The sequence below is a fragment of the Cebus imitator genome, unplaced genomic scaffold (genome assembly GCF_001604975.1).
Source record: "Cebus imitator isolate Cc_AM_T3 unplaced genomic scaffold, Cebus_imitator-1.0 Scaffold65, whole genome shotgun sequence".
Taxonomy (NCBI): Eukaryota; Metazoa; Chordata; class Mammalia; order Primates; family Cebidae; genus Cebus; species Cebus imitator.
The window spans coordinates 1,193,475-1,212,067 of NW_016107380.1; the positions used below are offsets into that span (position 1 = coordinate 1,193,475).

General features: G+C 39.5%; 1 long non-coding RNA gene across 2 annotated transcripts; it reads left to right on the forward strand.

Annotated features, from left to right (window-relative positions):
- Window positions 1-1,133: 1,133 nt before the first annotated feature.
- Window positions 1,134-9,892, forward strand: LOC119471591. 2 transcript variants are annotated; one of them, XR_005200659.1, is made up of 3 exons: window positions 1,134-1,243; window positions 8,041-8,103; window positions 9,729-9,892. It is a non-coding gene; the product is annotated as an uncharacterized LOC119471591 (long non-coding RNA). The 2 variants fall into 2 exon arrangements; XR_005200658.1 differs by having other exon boundaries at window positions 9,758-9,892.
- The last annotated feature ends 8,701 nt before the right edge of the window (window positions 9,893-18,593 follow it).

Genomic DNA, 18,593 nt, shown 5'->3' on the forward strand with positions numbered 1-18,593 from the left:
CAAAGGGTAGGTCTGTCTGCTCTCAATGGTGTAGGTTGGCCCTTGGAAATATTTTGGAAAAAGGAATATTTGATAGTCTGTTATTTACCTAATAATCAAAATGTATCTGAGCCAGGACTTAATTAATTTAGAGGTTTATTTTACAAGGTCAAGGACCATGGCCCATGATGCAGCCTCAGGAGGTCCTGAGAACATGTGCCTAAGGTGGTCGGGGTGCAGCTTGGTTTTATACATTTTAGGGACTCAGAAGTTACAAGCAAAGATGTAAATCAACACATGTAAGGTACACATTGGTTCAGCCCAGAGCGGATTAGGGGTGTTGCGGGGAGGCTTCCATAGATGGATTCAAAGATTTTCTGACTGGCAATTGGTTGAAAGAGTTAAGCTATACCTGAAGAGTTGAAGTTGCCATAAAGAAATGCTTGAGCTAAGATAAAAGGGTTATGGAAGCCAAGGTTCTTGTCTGCAGATGAAACCCCCAGGTAGCAGCCTTCAGAGAGAATAGGTGGTAAATGTCTTAAATGTCTTTTATCTGACCTTAAAAGGTATGAGACTCTCCAGAAAAGACCTAGTAAGGGAAAGAAGAACCATTTCAAAATAAGCCAAAAAACACATTTTGGAGTAAAATACTTTAATTTCTCTCAGGGACTGCTATCTACTATGTGATGCTATATCAGAGTCAGGTTGGAATTTTGTATCTTATTGTTACGAAGTGTCTCTTTTGTCACTCTTATGATCTTTATTTTATTTTAATGCTGGTCAGTTGTGCCTAAACTCCAAAGGGAGGAGGGTATAACAAGGCAAAGTGTCCAACCACCCTTCCTGTCTTGGCCTGAACTCGTTTTTCAGGTCTCTTTGGGAGCCCCTTGGTCATGAGGGGTCCGTTCAGTTGGTTTGGGGCCTTAGAATTTTATTTTTGGTTTCCACGTCTTAGGACATTATTTTGCCTTATCCCAGATCTGTCCTATTTCCTAAAATACTGCGCTTTAAAATATATCCCCTTTAACCCCAGTCATATCACAGATTTTCTCACTCAACAAGATCTCAAGTATGCAGAAGACAGGCTGATCACAGCGAATCCCACAAAAGTGAATGACTTATTCATGAGATGCTTGCTTTAAGTGGCGATTGAGGTTAATCCTCAAAACTGCTTTTGATTTCCACAGATTTTTGCCTGGCTTTGAGCATCCACAGATCCTCTCAATGCTCTGTTATTTCATTCGGACTTTCCTGGAAACAGAATGTGAGTGCTGCCTTTAGCCTGGCAGGAGTGACCCTCTATGTCATTCCTGGATCATTTATTTATAAGCCACAGATGGGCAAGTCTGGTACTGTCTGTGCTCAGGAAGGCTGACTAATGCTCCCGCCCCAAGGCAGCGCAGGAATGCAGATCCCTGAGCCTTCAGAAGGCAATTCCTGCCCTGCCTGCGAACAGCCTAGGGGATGGGGGAGCCACCCTGGGGTTTGGAGGCTTGAGCTAATGACACACAGCCGCCTGGCTGCGGTTACCGGCTGCTCTGCCAAGGTTGTACAGCTGGTTGTCTGTGCGTTGGAAGATGCTGATGCCCCCTGCTGTACACTGGGTTGCCAAGGGGAGCAGCAGTTCCAGTGGGTTTAAAAAAGAGCACAATTTATCTTTTCTCTGAGGCAGCCTTGTTTCTTTGCTTGTGGCAGGTCCTGCTCAGCTCAGGTTGTGGTTTCGTAAGTGTTGTAGAGGGAGCCATCTGTCTTCCCGGGGGGACAGGGCTGATTTACATGGAAGGCTATCTAGACAGTGGCTGGTGCTGACATAACTTGGATTTTGCTTCAAACTTGAACTTCTAGAATATTCTGTACTGTGTTTCCTTCTTTGCATAGGCGAACATTCTGTGTATCTTTTTTTCTTCATTTTTGCCTGGAGTGTTTGTTTACCATAGAGCTGTATAATATCATACACATTTCTTTAACTCTCTTAATCTCCTCAAATGAAGATTGTTTTTTGCCTTCTACTCACTTCTCTCTCTACAGCTGCCAGAAGTTCTTCGAGTTTATGCTTTTATTAAATATTTAAGCACATATTTTCAGGGATGAAACATATTCTCGGCTCAGAGCTGTGCTAGCAGATGTATCTCTTCTGCCGGTGGGGTGCTGGGTTTGTGGCAGACTTATGAAATGACCTCGCGTAATCAATGGGAAATAGAGAGATGCGAGGTGTTATGTTATTTGAAGCTTCAGACTGGCCCTTATTCCTAGAAGGCACTTGGAGGTCAGCAGCAGTGTAGGGATATGCAATTCCAGGGTCAGCACCACAGAATTAAAGTGAAATGAACAATACATGCTGATTTAAAGTAAAATGTGTACCTCCTGAGAGAAAATGGTGATGTTTAAATTCTTGCAACCAAGGCAAAAATCTTTTATTCAGTGAACGGCTCGGCAAGCACAGTTTGCAAATGAGAGCTTCTTTAACATTCGTGTGGCATGGTCTAACACCCATTAATTGTTTATGGAGCACCTGCCATGTGCTCAGGCTGGTTGTAGAGAGGAGCTGGTTTCAGAAATAGCATCAAAAATGGCCTCTGTGACTTTGCCAGAATATTGAGAGCTGAATCCAAGCCTGTTAGATCATGTTTCTTCTGAATCCTGCCCTTTCCCTGACCGCAGCTTACAGGGTAAGTGGTAGTATCTTTTAAAAAGAACAGTACAGCACAGAAGATGCATCAGGCAGGGTTTCCAGAGAAACAGAGCCAATCTAGATGTATGTAGCTAACCCTTGAGTAACATGTGTTTGAACCTTATGGGTCTGTAGATTTTTAAACATATATACATTGGAATTTTTTGAGATTTGTTAAAGATTGAAAAAACTCACGAATAAACTATGTAGCCTGGAAATATTTTAAAAATTAAGAAAAAGTTAGGCATTCATGAATACATAAAATATATGGAGATAATAGTCTATTTATGTGTTAATAGACTGTTTATGCTATTAGAAAGGCTTCCAGTCAATAGTAGGCTATTAGTAGTTAAGTTTTGGGGGAGTCAGAAGTTATACGCAGATTTTCAACTGTGCGAGGGATTGATACCCCTAACCCCTGGGTTGTTCAGGGTCAACTCTATCTGTATCTCTACAGTTGACCTTGGGGAAACAAAGCATTTATTATACACTGAGCCATTTCATAATCAAGTATTGGCTCCCATGAGTATGGAGGCTAAGAAGGTTTACACTTTCTCCTGGTCTGGGCATTTATAGGTGGTTGGTTATCAGTCCTCCAATTACAGCACTGAATCCAACCTCGTGTTCCAGAAAAGAGTAAGCAGGCACCTGCTTTCATTTTTATACCTGAATTTCTGTGGAATGAGATTCCCACTTTCTCCCTCCAGTCTCTCAAGAGGCTATGTTTTGCCTCTTATGTTCACTTACATAAATAGGTACCCAGAATGTGCCACCAAATCTTCTCCAAGTTGGCTCTCAGCCTAACTGTCTGCTACCTCTCACCTGTTATCACACTTCTTAGTACTTGTCTGCCTCCCTACCTTTAATTCTTTTCATTTCACACCGCTGGGCTTTCAACTCCTGGGCCCTCACCCGAAAAACACACACACACACACCCACACTCACCCGCACACACACACACACATACCTGCACACACACCCCCCCCCCAAGCTGGGCCTGCCATATATTGTCTCTTTGTAAGAAATATAGTGTACCTTTGACCTAATACTCTCTTTGCCGCTGGCTATTCAATCATCTTATAATTTTTTCAATCTTCTTTGCTAAATGATTAAAGTCCCCATGAAAATTACAAATATTGCTTTGAGTTCAAGTATCTACTATTTCACTGTTTTGCTTATTGTTTTTTTTTTATTTCAAATAATTCTGTTGCCTCTTCCTGGAAGAACCTAGAAAATCCTCCTTCTGGATCAAAACTCTAAAGTTATGGTTTCTCTTCATGGACCAGCCTCCCTGCTCTCAGCTTCTTGCTCTTGCATGTGACCACCCTTCTCCAAAATTCTGAGAGTTTTATGGACATTTCTGGGCCTTTCCCATGATGCCAAGCTTGCAGATCTTCAGGTTTGATACTAGGTGAATAATTTAATCACTTAGCATCTTTTTAAAAAGACCAGAGTTAGTTTTATGCACAACATATGTTAAAATAAATTTAATTTCACACATAGATATATATTAAAAATTAATTTTCCTCACAGTCCCTGATTACAGTCTATTTGAGAAGACTAGCACCCATATATTAATTCTGGAACAATATAAGGGTGCTAAGTTAGGCGCTAACTCACATGGTGCTATCAGTAAGAAACCAAGGAGTACAGGGAAGTATTAGAAAACATAAAAGCAGTAGGCAGAAGGCGTGCAGGGAAGTATGAGAAGTGAAGGAAATTGGCTGGTCACTGGAAGTTGGTCCGCCTAGGCATGAAATATACAAGACTATCTCAGTTCTTCACTGGATTGTGAAGGAATGAACTTTGAGGACTAGAAGAATTTAAATAGGAGAAGGAAGAAATAGAGAGTGTGTCGGGAGAGAGAACAATCAAATAGAAGCAAAATTTAAAAGCAGAGATATATTTATGTTTTAGGGGAGAAGGACATTGGGGGATTGGCTGACGAGCATATGGCAGGAACTGATGGAAATAACAAGTAGAGTGAGTCCCAGTAATGCAGGACCTTAACCACCAGCCACCTCTGAAGTCTTGAACTTCAGAGGCTAGGGCAGAGGCATTATGTGTTGAAAATGATTATGAAGAACTGAGTATGGAGAATCTGAACTCAGGAGTCAGGGACAGTGGGGAGGTTATTCTAATTGTAGATGTATGAGACAATGAGGTTCTTCAATAACTTTTTCCTTAATAAAAGGCTTGAGAATATTTTTCCTCCTAGAATTCCTTTTGATAAAGATGAAACTTGGCGTATAGGTACAATTGGAATAAGCCCTTTTATAAAAGAGAGTAATAAGGGGTAGGTTTGCATAGAGACAAAGGAATCATGTTTAACTGATCCTCTGCCATTTTTCAAGTACGCTAGAGGCAGGGGTGGTAAAGGTAATGACAGGTTAGAGTTACCATTTAGCTACATAGAACCACAAATCAATGAATATTAAAACCATGCGTTCTCCCCTTGTTCTCTTTTCCTATATGTTCCCAGTAGTATGGACCATAAAGTGAGCTGACCTCACAAAAGGGTAGAAAGAAGTGATGTGACGTTGCAGAATGACTTAAGAAAAGCCATGGTCAAAAATACAATTCTTCAGAATATGTAAGGAGATATAATACCTTAATATTCATTTTAAGGTATTTTATTTTATCACTATGTCACATGCATATTATTATCATGGCAGCTGGTATTTATTTTTAAAAGGTTCTAGAGTGGTGTTCTTAACAGTTTTCAGAATGGCATTCTAGCTGATCACCTCTTAAAAATGAAACATTCTTCTTATACTGCAGCCTTTGTCAGCAATAATATGGTAGGTCTCTCTCTGTCACCCAGGCTGGAGTGCAGTGGCACAATTTCAGCTCACTGCAACCTCTGTCTCCCAAGTTCAAGCAATTCTCTTGTCTCAGCCTTCTGAGTAGGTGGGACTACAGGTGCACACAGCCACGCCTGGCTAATTGTTTTGTATTTTTTTTTAGTAGAAACGGGTTTTCACCATGTTGCCCAGGCTGGTCACAAAATCTGAGCTCAGGCAATCTGCCCCACTTGGCCTCCCAAAGTGCTGGGATTACAGGTGTGAGCCACCGTACCCAGCCATATGATAGATATTTTGAAGAACTTTTCATCATTAGAATGTAGGGGTCAGTAATTGATTAGTTATATGAGTAAAAGGTAGAAAGATGAAAGAGGCAACACCTCTTGGATCATGAGGACAATGAAGATTTCTATGACAATAAAGGTATTCTATTTCTATGAGAATAAAGCAAACTGGGGAGAGTAATGGTACCGTGAAGAGTTGATTTGTCTTGGTTACACGAAGTTAGTGGCAATGTCAGGAAACCCAAGCAGTGGTGTTCAGGAGGCATGCTCAGTACTAAAGAGTGACCATTCTTGATTCTCGACCTGCTATTCCTGTGTGGGACAGGATCTCTGTGCATGTTGTGTTGTTCTTACGGAGTAAGTTGTAAACAATACTTGAGTGATAAATGTTATGAGATATTTGAACTGGTCACTAATGCATATATATATATATATATATGTATGTTTGTTTGTAAAGGAATATACTAATATTAAAATAACTGGCTGACTTATTAGCTCTAACTTATATGTTTGTCAATATTAAAAATAAATAAAATAAACGTTTTCAGTGTTAGCTCAGCAAACCAGCAACAGCTTTCTACTATATGATCTACAAATCTCAATTCAGTGGGAATGGAACTAGTATCAAATAGAAAATACCTTTCCTGAAATCCTTCCTGGAGCATGTCAGTAATACCAAGATAAAAGCCAGTAAGCAGAAACAGGCTGCCAGAGTCCCCACTGAGGGTCCACAGTTGGAATGAACTTTCATTAATGAAGGGAACCAATGACTCGGGCCAGGCCATTGCAAATAATTGCAGAGCGTCTCAGACTTTGGTCAGAGCACAATGAGTAAATGTAGAAGAAATCAAGGAGAAGTTTAAAAAACAGTAAGGGAAATGAGTAGCAAGAAGGATTTAGTCCCTTTTAATATATTCATGTGAGGAAAATATAATATCCGAAATCCAAAGACTAGAGGACATGTTATCTGGTGAAGAGGACACATCATGTTAAATATCAATACTGAAGCATTAGAGTCTAGATATCTTTAAAATAACAAATACTGAATTTATAAATTTATGTTTGTCATTATGCCTACGTGTGTTTGGGGCTTATAATTTGGAGGTGATTCCTGTCCATTCAAGAAATAATTTAAAGACTTGAAATTTAGCCAATCTATTCTAAAAATAATTAAAAATTTATTATCTATGTAAATATTTTGAATTACAGAGATCAAAACATGTTTTAGTAACTATGAGTTAGAAGAGTAAGGAACCCAATGATTAAGAAACAAGTCTTTGAAGGAAAGGAAGCAAATCCCTAGCAGAAAATAAGCCAGCAGCCTTGTATTATAGAAACCAACCTTCTAATGTGTCTCTAAAACTAATTTGCTCCAAGTCGCATAACCATTAAGAGTGGAACCTAAACTCCTATTTTCTGATTCTGAAACATCAATATTAATTTTTGGTCCCCTGCCTCCACTTTGCTTTCATCTGTAGAGCACATTGAAACCATCTGCCTCTGACCTATTCTGTCATTGTCTGATCATCTCTCAAAGCAGATCTTGAGGTGTTTAATATTCCCTGCATATATCAGTTTGTCACTCAGAACAGTTTTACTCACTCAAATTGTAACTTCAAATTCAATGATGTGCACCCTTCTTAAATTAATAATTGATCTTCTAATCTTCTTAGAAGGAATGCTAATGCAGACAGACAAATACACTTTATTCTCAATGCCTAGGCCTGAGAGAAAATTAGGAAGTAGCATTAAAGGAAATGTAGCCCCTAGCCTGGTGGCCCTCAGACAGGTTAAATGAAATATCAGATAGTTGGCCTACCCTTTTCTTATACCCGAGTAGATTCCTTTCAAGTTCTCTATCTGTAAGTGACTAATTAGTTTCATTTTCATTGAGTGGGATCTCCTTTATTCTAAATTCTAAGAAAGTATAAGTAAAGGAACAGTCTTTAAGGATGGTAACATAGCAGAGCTTGTCACAGTTGGACACAGTTCACTCAAAGAAGCAACTTAATTGAGTTTTATAATTAATTAGTAGGATTAAGGAAAAGCAAAATGTTATGAAACATCCTGACATGATCTCACCAACCTTAGGCTTAAGGGACAAAGGGTGTAGGAGAAAAGTTAACTAAAGAAGACATAGTAGTCGTTACTGAGATTTGCCTGGCTGTAGCTGCAGCCTAGAGTTAACAAACAAACAAGAAAGAAAAGAAAAAAACTCAAGCCACCCTAGGGATGACCCACAGTGACAGAATCTTGCAAACAGAACCTGAACTTACTCTTTCTCATGCTGATCTCCTGACAGTGCCTCCTATGGCTGAACCAACAGAAGCCAGGTGACAGGGGAGCCTTTGATGCAGACATGGAAGTAGGTCCCTTGGGGCACCCAGTGCTCTTGAGGAGCACGGATCTGAGAGGCCAACAGAAAGGGCTTGGAGTAGAAGATAATTGTGAGTGGGCTAAGGCAGTCATCTTTTTGTGGACCAATATTGGTTATATCCAAGTGATGAATATCTGATCATTACGCCCTAACCTGAAGGCTGTTGGAAGAAAAGATATGCTGTTAATAACATGCTCAGAACCTGAAAAGGCGGTATTACCACCAATATGGAGTTCAGGTTGGGACCATACTTCATTCTATTCTTTTATTTTCTTTTCTCGTCTTGTCTTTTTTTTTTTTTTTTTTTTTTTTTTTTTTTTTTTTTTTTTTTTTTTTTTTTTTTTTTTTTTTTTTTGAGACAGGGTCTCACTCTGGTGCCCAGTCTGGAGTGCAGTGGCACAGTCATGGCTTACTGCAGGTTTGACTGTCCAGGTTCAAGCAGTCCTACCTCAGTCTCCTGAGCAACTGGGACCATGGGTGTACCCCACCACACCCAGCTAATTTTTTTTTTTTTTTTTTTTTTTTGTAGAGACAGGATTTCGCCATGTTGCTCAGGTTGCTCTTAAATCCCTGGACTCAAGGGATCCTCCCACCTCTGCCTCCCAAAGTACTGGGATCACAGGAGTAAGCCACTCCACCTGGCTCATTCTAATCATGGCTTAGACGTGACCAACCCTGGGCCAAAACTGATAGGGCACCTCAGAAGGGAGCCCAACAGGAGGTCGGTACATTTCAGGAGAGTGAAAAAAATGAAAACAGTGAAGAAAGAAATTCTTTCCTGGTCAAGCTTCTTTTAGGGGATTGGAAACAAGAGTGAGATCAAGAGGTTTTTGTTTTTTTTTTTTCCAAATAAGCTGGCAAAGTTTCTTTAAAGCCAATTAAACATACCTCAGATTGAAAATGATTTCAAACAGTGGTTTTCTCATTTCAAATCAGCGGTTTAAGGTTCATTTGTGAGAAATCAATGTAACCACATTTATCCTTGGCCTAGTATTGACAAAAATATAGTTACAGTAAAATGATTTTAGTCTTTTGAATCTGTGGGTAATGTGAGTGATTCTGACAGAATGGAAATTTCAGGCTAAGTGTATGAAATTGCAATTCAATAATGATGTGGAATATTTTTTGGAAGGTTCATTTAATCTAAAGGCATGTAGGTAATTTATGTGCAAAAAAATGTAAATGTGTTCCAGTAAATGATGTGACCCTGAAATTTTCATGAGGTGGGCTTGATCACATTTTCACAACCCAGTACATTTCCAGTGCTAGTTAAATAAATGCAGAAGGATAAGGACTGTGGTGCTGACAGCAAGCCATGCAGAAAGCAGCCCCAGCAGAGCATTCTCTTTCTGTTTTCCTCCTTTCAAGAAAGGTTGTCAAGTGTTCATTTGAAATTTGTCTCTTAATCTGTTTTCCATTGATGGCAGCAAGTGAGAAGTTTTCAGCTGGGAAAAGTCAAGTCAAACCAGTTTTGCTCACAACAAGCATACAAATTGGCTATTTTTTAAAAATCAGAACTTAACCATATGCTTTGAATTTAAAAGTGGGATTACACACTAAAAGGCTGTATTATCCTTAAATCACCCTGTGTGTGTTTGTGTGCGTGTGTGTAGTACTGTTCTCTCAGCACCCTGTCTTACAGGTGACCCTTAAACAAGGCAGCATGACAGTTACCACAGATTCCTCTCATCCATCATGAGAACACTGTGATAGAATTGTCTCTTAGGGACACGGAGAACAGGCTCTCAAAGAGTAGGTACAAAGTCCTATAAAGCATATGGAAGGTTTCAGTAAAGTACTTTTTAATAAATTACTTTTGAATAAGTATTTTTTTTAAATAACAAAAAAAAATGGGGTGAGAAGAATATATCTTGAAGCTTCAGAAATTCCCCATCAGCTACTATATATGAATGAGTAAAATATTCTACAACCTGGAAATGCATGCAAGAAAAGGAGTAAAGGGAGATCTCCCTGGACACCTCTTGAAGTGGTTATAAGGCTGGATGAATTCAAAAGTAGCTCTAGGCTGGGTGCGGTGGCTTATACCTATAATCCCAGCACTTCAGGAGGCTAAGGCGACAGGTCACTTGAGGCCAGGAGTTCAAGACCAGGGGGCAAACCCTGTCTTTACTAAACATGGCAAAAACCTGTCTTTACTAAAAATACAAAAAATTAGCTGGGTGTGGCGGCACATGCCTGTAATCCTAGATACTCAGAAGGCTGAGGCCTGAGAATCACTTAAATTTGGGAGGCAGAGGCTGTAGTGAGTCAAGGTCATACCATTACACTTAAGACTGAGTGAAAGAGGGATATTCTGTCTCAAAAAAAGAAAAAAGAAGAAAGTTAAAAAGAAAAAGTAGCTCTAGAAGTGATTACTTCATAGTCTAAGTCCAAGGCAGATTTAGAGACAAAGCTGAGGTTTCACCTTTTTTTTCCCGTGAGTAGTATGCTTATATATTTGGCATAAGCTCTGAGGTTCTCACTGGAGTTAAAGCCCAGAGATGCATGACCATGCTCTATGCTAAGTGAGCCCTGGCTCTAGCAAGAGACAAACATGTTGCTGTCCTTCCCCATGCCCAGACAATGTATGTTTTCAGATGCTGGAAGTGAGGCTTATAGAAAATACCCTCATTGGGATGCTGAAGGTGCCAGTCAATCTGAGGTTGTTACATTACTTAATAACCAGGATTGCGGCGAGAAAAAGTGATGTGTCCTAAGAGGACCCACCCTAATTCTACCTTGTTTCAGGGAGACCACTTATTTCTCCATGCTCACAGCCCCTGGGAACCACCACAAACTACCCTTAAAATACAGGTGTGCCCTTTGCTCAATTTCTTCTACATATTATAGGTAAGTTATTGTATTAGCCTGTTTTCACACTGAAATAAACATACTCTCTGAAGTTCAGTAATTTATAAAGGAAGGAGGTTTAACTGACTCATAGTTCTGCATGGCTGGGAAGGCCTCAGGAAACTTAAAACCATGAAAGTGATGGGGGAGCAGGCACCTCTTCACAAAGCGGCAAGAGACAGAGAAGAGCAAAAGGAAAGAGCCACACACTTATCAAACAACCACATCTCATGAGAATTCTATTACAAGAACAGCATGGTGGAAACTGCTCTCATGATGCAATCACCTCCCATCAGTTCCCTTCCTTGACACATGGGGGTTACAATTGGAGATGAGATTTAGGCAGGGATATAGAGCCAAACCATATTATTCAACTCCTGACTTCTCCCAAGTCTCATGTCCTTTTTACATTTCAATACTAATTATGTTTTTCAAATAGTCTCCCAAAGTCTTAAGTCTTTCCAGCATTAACTCAGAAGTACAAATCTAAAGTTTCATCTGAGACAAGAAAGTCCCTTTTGCCCATGAGCCTGTAAAAAAAAAAAAGTTACTTCCAAGATACAATAGGGGTACAGGCATTGGGTAAATATTTCTGTTCCAAATGGGAGAAATTGACCAAAACAAAGGAGCCACAGGCCCCATGCATGTCTGAAACCCAGCAGGGCATTCACTAAATCTTAAAGCTCCAAAATCTTTTTTTTACTCCATGTCTCACATTCTGGGCACACTGATGCAAGGGGTGGGTTCCCACAACTTCAGGAAGCTCCACTCCTGTGCAGAATTCTGCCTGGACATCCAAGCATTTCCATATATCCTCCAAGATCTAGGGAGAGACTCCCAAAGTTCAACTCTTGTCTTCTGCACCCTACAGGCCCAACACCATGTAGAAGCCACCAAGGTTTGGGACTTGCACCCTCTGAAGTAACAACTTGAGTTGTATGTTGGCCCCTTTTAGCAATGCTTGGAGCTGGAGAGGCTGGGATAGAGGACACCAGGTTCTGAGGTTGCACGGAGCAGCAGTGGCCCAGCCTACCATTATTTTCTCCTAGGCCTCCAGGCCTGTGATGGGAGAGGCTGTAATGGGAGAGAAAAGAGTGAAGCGAAAGAGCCATACACTTATTAAACTATGAATTCCATCATGAAAACAGCATGAGGAGTCCCTCCCTCGATACATGGGAATTACAATTTGAGATGAGATTTTGGTGAAGACACAGAACCAAACCATATTAGTTATTGACCTATAACCCTCCCCAAGCCTGTTGTTTAACTTTGAGGCAGAAACATGTGCTCCAAAGTCTTTGCATCTTGGTAATGTTGCAATTATCCAATAGCATTTAATAAACATTGGATTGATGATGGGAGAATGTTTGGGGTAGTGCCTTATTGGGATACTGCTCTGGGGAATCCCCATTCTCACCCACACTAAGCAATTAGGGATACCTGGTTAGAGAGTGTGACAGAAACCTGTGTCCATGGGGGTGTTGCTTTTCTTTAATAGGGAACAGTGCCAGCTGCACCTCTCAGGTCAAGCTTGAGGTGGACAGAAAAGTAAACTTGGGTGTGCATCCCTTTTCTCTTTCTCACAATGCCTCCAATGTCTCTGGCCACGCATATTCACTGGACTGGACCTTTGGAGAAGAGGCAAGGGGAAGGATGAGAATGGTGGGAGGAATAAAGTGGAAGCTTAGCTATAAAGAGAAAGATTACAGCCCTCCCCTAACTTCTGGATGGCACAGTGAATGTGCATCTGATATCCATGGGCAGAAATGGAAGGGCATGGCTGCTGAAGGAAGAGTTATAGGCTTCCAAGTATAATATTTCTGGACACTGTCCCTCTCCTCTGAATATTGGACAATTTCCTGTCTGCATAGATACATTGAATTAAATTTCTGGAATACTTATTTATTAGAATACCGGCCATATTCTAGCATTAAGAATTTTGGGTTAAAAAGGTAAGCAATGGTTTTGACAAGGATTCCCAAAGCATTATGGCTATGGATTCCCAAGATGCAACCTGTGGTTGCATTATGACTGGATTCAGACAGAAATCCTGATCTTTAATTTTTTAATGAGACCAGGAAGTATAGATGGGTTGGCCCTCCTGTGGCTTCCATGGTAATTTATATTTTTCAACCACTTATCATCACTTATCATATTGTTTGGCATGATTATGAATTTTTCACCTCATAGCATGCATTAAAAATTAAAATGTTTACACCAACCATTAGGATAATTAGGTAATGTTGCCCACAGTTAGAGGCAATTGGTCTGGAGCTCCAGCCATGCAGACCCAACCAGTTTCCCTGGGGCTGAGCTAACTGAATTGAACTTTTTCTGGTCTTTAAGAACCTCTCCATTACATTGAAAGAAATGAAGACACTAGCCATTTGTGTCTTTTTGTAGACTCAGTGTCCCTCCATAGATATATTTTATATTTATTTGGTATATTTTATACCATACCTGTAAAAATCTATGGTGGGCAACATGGACAGGTGAATGATGCTCTGCAAAGAGGTTAAAAATGTCACTGAAAGAGACTTGAATTGACTCAATGACACATTGATCCCCATCTTGGCAAGGTTTGCTTACACTATGACTATCTTCCTTTTCATCTGATTTACCTTTTTCCTAGTTGCTGTGTGCATGGTACCTTGAGAGGACCATCATCATAGCAGTTCCTCTAACATCATGGATTCTCCCTATATCTTGATGTTTCAAGAGACAATGAAACCATGTAATGCCTTCTCTTTCCTACACTGAAATCCCTATTGATTTGAAAGGCCTAATTGTAACTCTAAGATAGTCTATCTTAATTGGGGAGCATGATAAACATAAATGTTAAAAAATGCAGTTGATTCCAACCACCTAATGATATTTAACTTGAGTATGAAGACCCCAGACTTTGATTCTATATTAGCCAGGATAGGCCATAATATCGAATTTCATTTGTCATTAGGCTACATGTCTATCATAGTTTGGCAAGATGATTCTCCTCATCACAGGCCCTCAGGAATTCATGATGGTGGAGGCCCTATCTCTGTACATGCTTTCACAATGCAGGGGTAGGGAAGAGAGAACATGCCAAATCACACATTGGTCCTTAAAGCTCGTGAACATATATAACACAGATTTCTTCCCACTTACATTTTATCGAATAAAAAAAGCCATGTGGTGATGACTATGTTCTTTAGAAAGTGAGGAGACACTGAATATTTGTAAACAGTAATATAGTATACCATTAGCTTCAGGGCCTCATTAACAGAAAGAAGGCATTCATTAATTCATTCAGCAAACATTTTTGAGCACCTGCTATCTATTGGAACTGTTTGAGGTTTTTACAATTTATCAAAAAACAAAACATATAAAGATTCTTGCTCTCATGGAGTTTATATTTTAGTGACAGAAGAAAGACAATACACAATGAACATAATGGGCAAGTGAATTATGTAGTTCATAAAGAGACAAGTGCTATCAAAAAATTAATAAATTGTAGAATAAAGATGGGAGTTGAGGAGTGGTGGATGAAGTGTCTGAGGAAGAGAAGTGGCAATTTTAAATGGAATTGTCAATGAAGAATTCACTGAAAAAGTCATGTTTGAGCAAAGGCTTGAAGTAGGTCAGGGAGTTACCTAATTGTATATGTGATCATATGGGACCTCTTAGGTTTCTACTTTGAATGAGTTAGGAAACACTGGTGAGTTTTAAACAGAGGAGTGATGTGACTAACACGACTTCTGTTTTCAGAAGGAACTTCTCTGTTAAGCATGAACTGTAGGGTGCAGGAGGAAAATGAGGAGACTCATTGAAAAGCAATTTCAGGAATCCAAGTAAGATATGATGGTGGCTCAGACCAGGGTGATAGCACAAGAGGTGGTGGGAAATAGAGTCTGGATATTTTCTGAAGGGTTTGAACAACCGGTTTTGAGGTGATTTCCTGAACAACATGTTTTGAGGTGATTGAATATGGGATGTGGAAGCTTTTGTCTTAAGAAACTGGATGGCTAGAGATGGAGCAGACTTCAGATATAGTGGGTGCTATGGTTTGAATGTCCTTTCCGAAATTCATGTTGTAATTTAATTGCTATTGTAATGATATGAAGCGGTGAGATATTTAAAAGGCGGATTTAATGCCTTGATAAAAAGGCTTTCAGGAATTGGCCATCTTTTTCCCTTTTGCCTCCTGCCATGGGATGGTGCAGCAAGAAAGCCCTTACCAGATGCCAACTCCTCAGTCTTGGACTTCCCAGACTGCAGAACTGCAAGCTATAAATTTCTGTTTAGTATAAATTATCCAGTCTCAGGTATTCTGTAATAGCAGCAAAGATTGACTAAGACAGTAGGATTGTGAAGAAAGATAACTCAGTTTTGTATATGCTAAGTTTAGGATGTCTACCAAACATCAGTGTAAAGATACTGATTAGGGAGTTGAATATATGAATCTGGGATTCAGCAGAGAAATTTGAGTTAGATGTACACATTAAGAAGTTGTCAAAATGTAGGTGGTATTTAAAGCCATGGGATTGGATCAGATGGATATAAGTGTAGATAATAAGGAGAAGAATACCCAGGACTGAATCCAGGAGCATGTCAAAACTGAAGGAAGCCATTTAGCTTTATAGGTCTGGTGTGGATCCAGTGTAGTGTTTATTTCACATGCATGTGCGTATGTGTATGTTTCCCTTTAGATTAACCTAAACTTGTATTGCATGGGAAAATAAATTATCAACTGAATGGTTTTGGTGTGTGAAAAACCATTACTCCCTGCCATCGCTTGAAAATTAGACCCTTATTAGTCAGGGTCCTCAGAGAAACAGAACCAATAAGATATATGGAGAGATATACATTGGTTTGTTTACTATGGGAACTGGCTCATGTAATTATAGAGGCCAAGAAACCCTGTGATCTGCCATCTGCAAGCTAAAGAACCAGGAAAGATGATGACATAATTAATTTTGAGTCTAAAAGCCTGAGAACAAGGGGAGTCAATGGTATAAGTCCTAATCAGAGTCTGAAGGGGTAAGGCCAGATGGTGTAATCCCCCTACTGAATCTAAAGGCCTAAGAACCAGGTGCTGATGTCTCAGGAGAAGATGAGTGAAACATGAATCATGAAACATAAATCATTTCAATAATCTTCCCAGGGTAGAAGATATTCAATATAGCTAACTTTCCACCATGTGGCTGGTTGGCCTCAAGGGTCAATATCATACTTGAGTAAGGATGAGTATCCTCATTGGTCTCTGTGGCTAGAAAGTTGAATATTTGTCAGCACCAGTACCTGGGTCACTGCTGAAGAGTGGGAGTGAATATTGCTAAATCCATGCACAGCCTCCATACCAGGGCTATGCCATTCATGCACTGTTGTTTGAACACTGGCAACTAATGACAGAGGCTGGTCAATGTCAACTGGCCAAATTACTCTTCCATGTCTGTTAATGATTTAGTGGGGATATCCTTTTGACGTGCATGTTCTCTAGTGGTCATTAAGATATAATGCAAGTATTTCCCTGCTTAAGGAGAGACAGAGAGAGAGTGCAAACTAGCCCGTCCTCCACCTTTTTTGTTCTATCGGGGCCATGAACAGATTGAATGATGTCCTTCCACATTGGTGAGGGTGGATCTTCTTTACACAGCATACTGATTTACTGATTCAAATGCTAATCTCTCCCTGAAAGAGCCCTCACACATTTAAAAATAATGTCTTACCAGCTTTCTTGGCATCTTTTAGCCCGGTCAAGTTGACACACAAAATTATCCATCACAGGCTCCAAGACAATTCAAGAATTTTGAAATGAAATCTATGCTAGGTTCTGAGGATAAAAAAATAAACAAAAGAGTACTTATCTTAGTCCACCATATAAAAGTATATATACATGTGATAAGTGAACAGAGAGAAAACTTCCACCTTCGCTTCTGCACTTTCTTCTTCTCATAGATGGATTTCTTCTACTCATAGATGGATTGAAAAACCTGGGTTTTATCCTTTATTCTTACCACTTAACGCAACATCTCTTGTGGCCAAGCCTGTTGAGTCCACCTTAAAAAATGTTGTTGAATCTACACATTTCTTCCATTTTTGATGGGGCAGTCAGTGTCATCTTTTTTAAAAAAGGCAAAAAAAAAAAAACAAAGAAAGAATGGATGAAGGAAAGGAGGAAGAGAAGGAGGGAGAGGGGAAGCGAGGGAAGAAGGAGAAGTACTTGAAACCCTTTAGTAACTTCCTGCTAGCCTTGGGATAATCTCTATGCCTTTTGTTACCTGTTCTTGATGTCTCTCCAAACCTGTGTTAGAGTTCTGAAACTTTTTCTTCCCTGGTTTGCATCCACCATGGCTAACACTTTCATCTAGTCTTACTCCAAATATTCTCCAGGTCTCAGTTTAAATGTCAAGACTGTGACCTCATTTTTATACTCCCACCAGACTGGAACAAGTGCCCCTGGTATTTGCTTCCATGAGCCCATTTACTTTTTATCATTACAAACATGATATGATATTATACTTTGTTGTTCATCCAGATATACTCAGGGCCTAGCATTCCATGAAGCATTCAACCAAAAGTTACTAAAAATGTGAAGTAATAAACGATCAAAAAGACATTAAAATTTTATTTCTATTATATAGAGTTTTTGCTTTATAATGGGGATTAAAGCTTTATATAATGGGGAATAAAGTGTTTGCTTTATAGTGATGTGAAGCTATGACATGTCCTGGGAAAGACTAAAAACCTCAGGAGAAACATTGTAGAGAAGTTATTCAAAATGTTTTAACCTGGGAAGGATATGGTAATCCCCTGTATCCGATTTCCTTTAAAATGTGAGCTGAAGGGGCATGGTTTCGATGTGCCTAGCATGAGTGAAAGTTTTGCACATTCCTAGGACACCTCTCTTTCTTTCTTCTCCTCTGCTTTAGTATTTAACAAAAAAAGCATTATTATTATTATTATCATCATTATTATTATTTATGTTGGAGAAGCCACAGAGAAGCATTATTTTCTTCTTGAATTCATATACAATTGTTTAGAATTACTTGCCTATTCTGAAAGCTGTTCATTATCTTCCTGTTTGTGATTTGCTAGAAATTTTAGATAAGATGATCCACAAATGTATCAAATAATTTCTGTTTGAAGTAACTTAAATATCAGCATTACCGTCCTGCCAAATATTTCATATTTGAAACAAAATATTTTGCCTTTAAAATCTTCAGAAACTTTAGTAGAAACTATATGGGAATATGCAATTCTTACCTGCCACAGCATTCTGATTGTTCAAGTGTTCTTGTAAAATGACTAACCAATATTTCAACTTTTCTGTCTTCTTACTTCCTTATTGCCTCTCTTCCTCTCTTTCTCCCAATATCTTCTCCAGATGAGAATATGTATGGATGCACGGAAAAGAAAATTGCTTAACCATTTGATCAAGAAAGACTGGAAAATCAGGATTAAGCAGGTCTGGGTGAGAGAGCTATGAATACATTTACAGGAACAGGAAGGAGGTGTGGAGATCCTTCTATTACATGTTAATGGTCACTAGCGAAAATCCACTACAAAACAGCATCCCACTAAATCACCAATAGACACAAGAGAATATGTGGCCTGTTGACATTCGCCAGCCTCTGTCATTAGATGCCAAT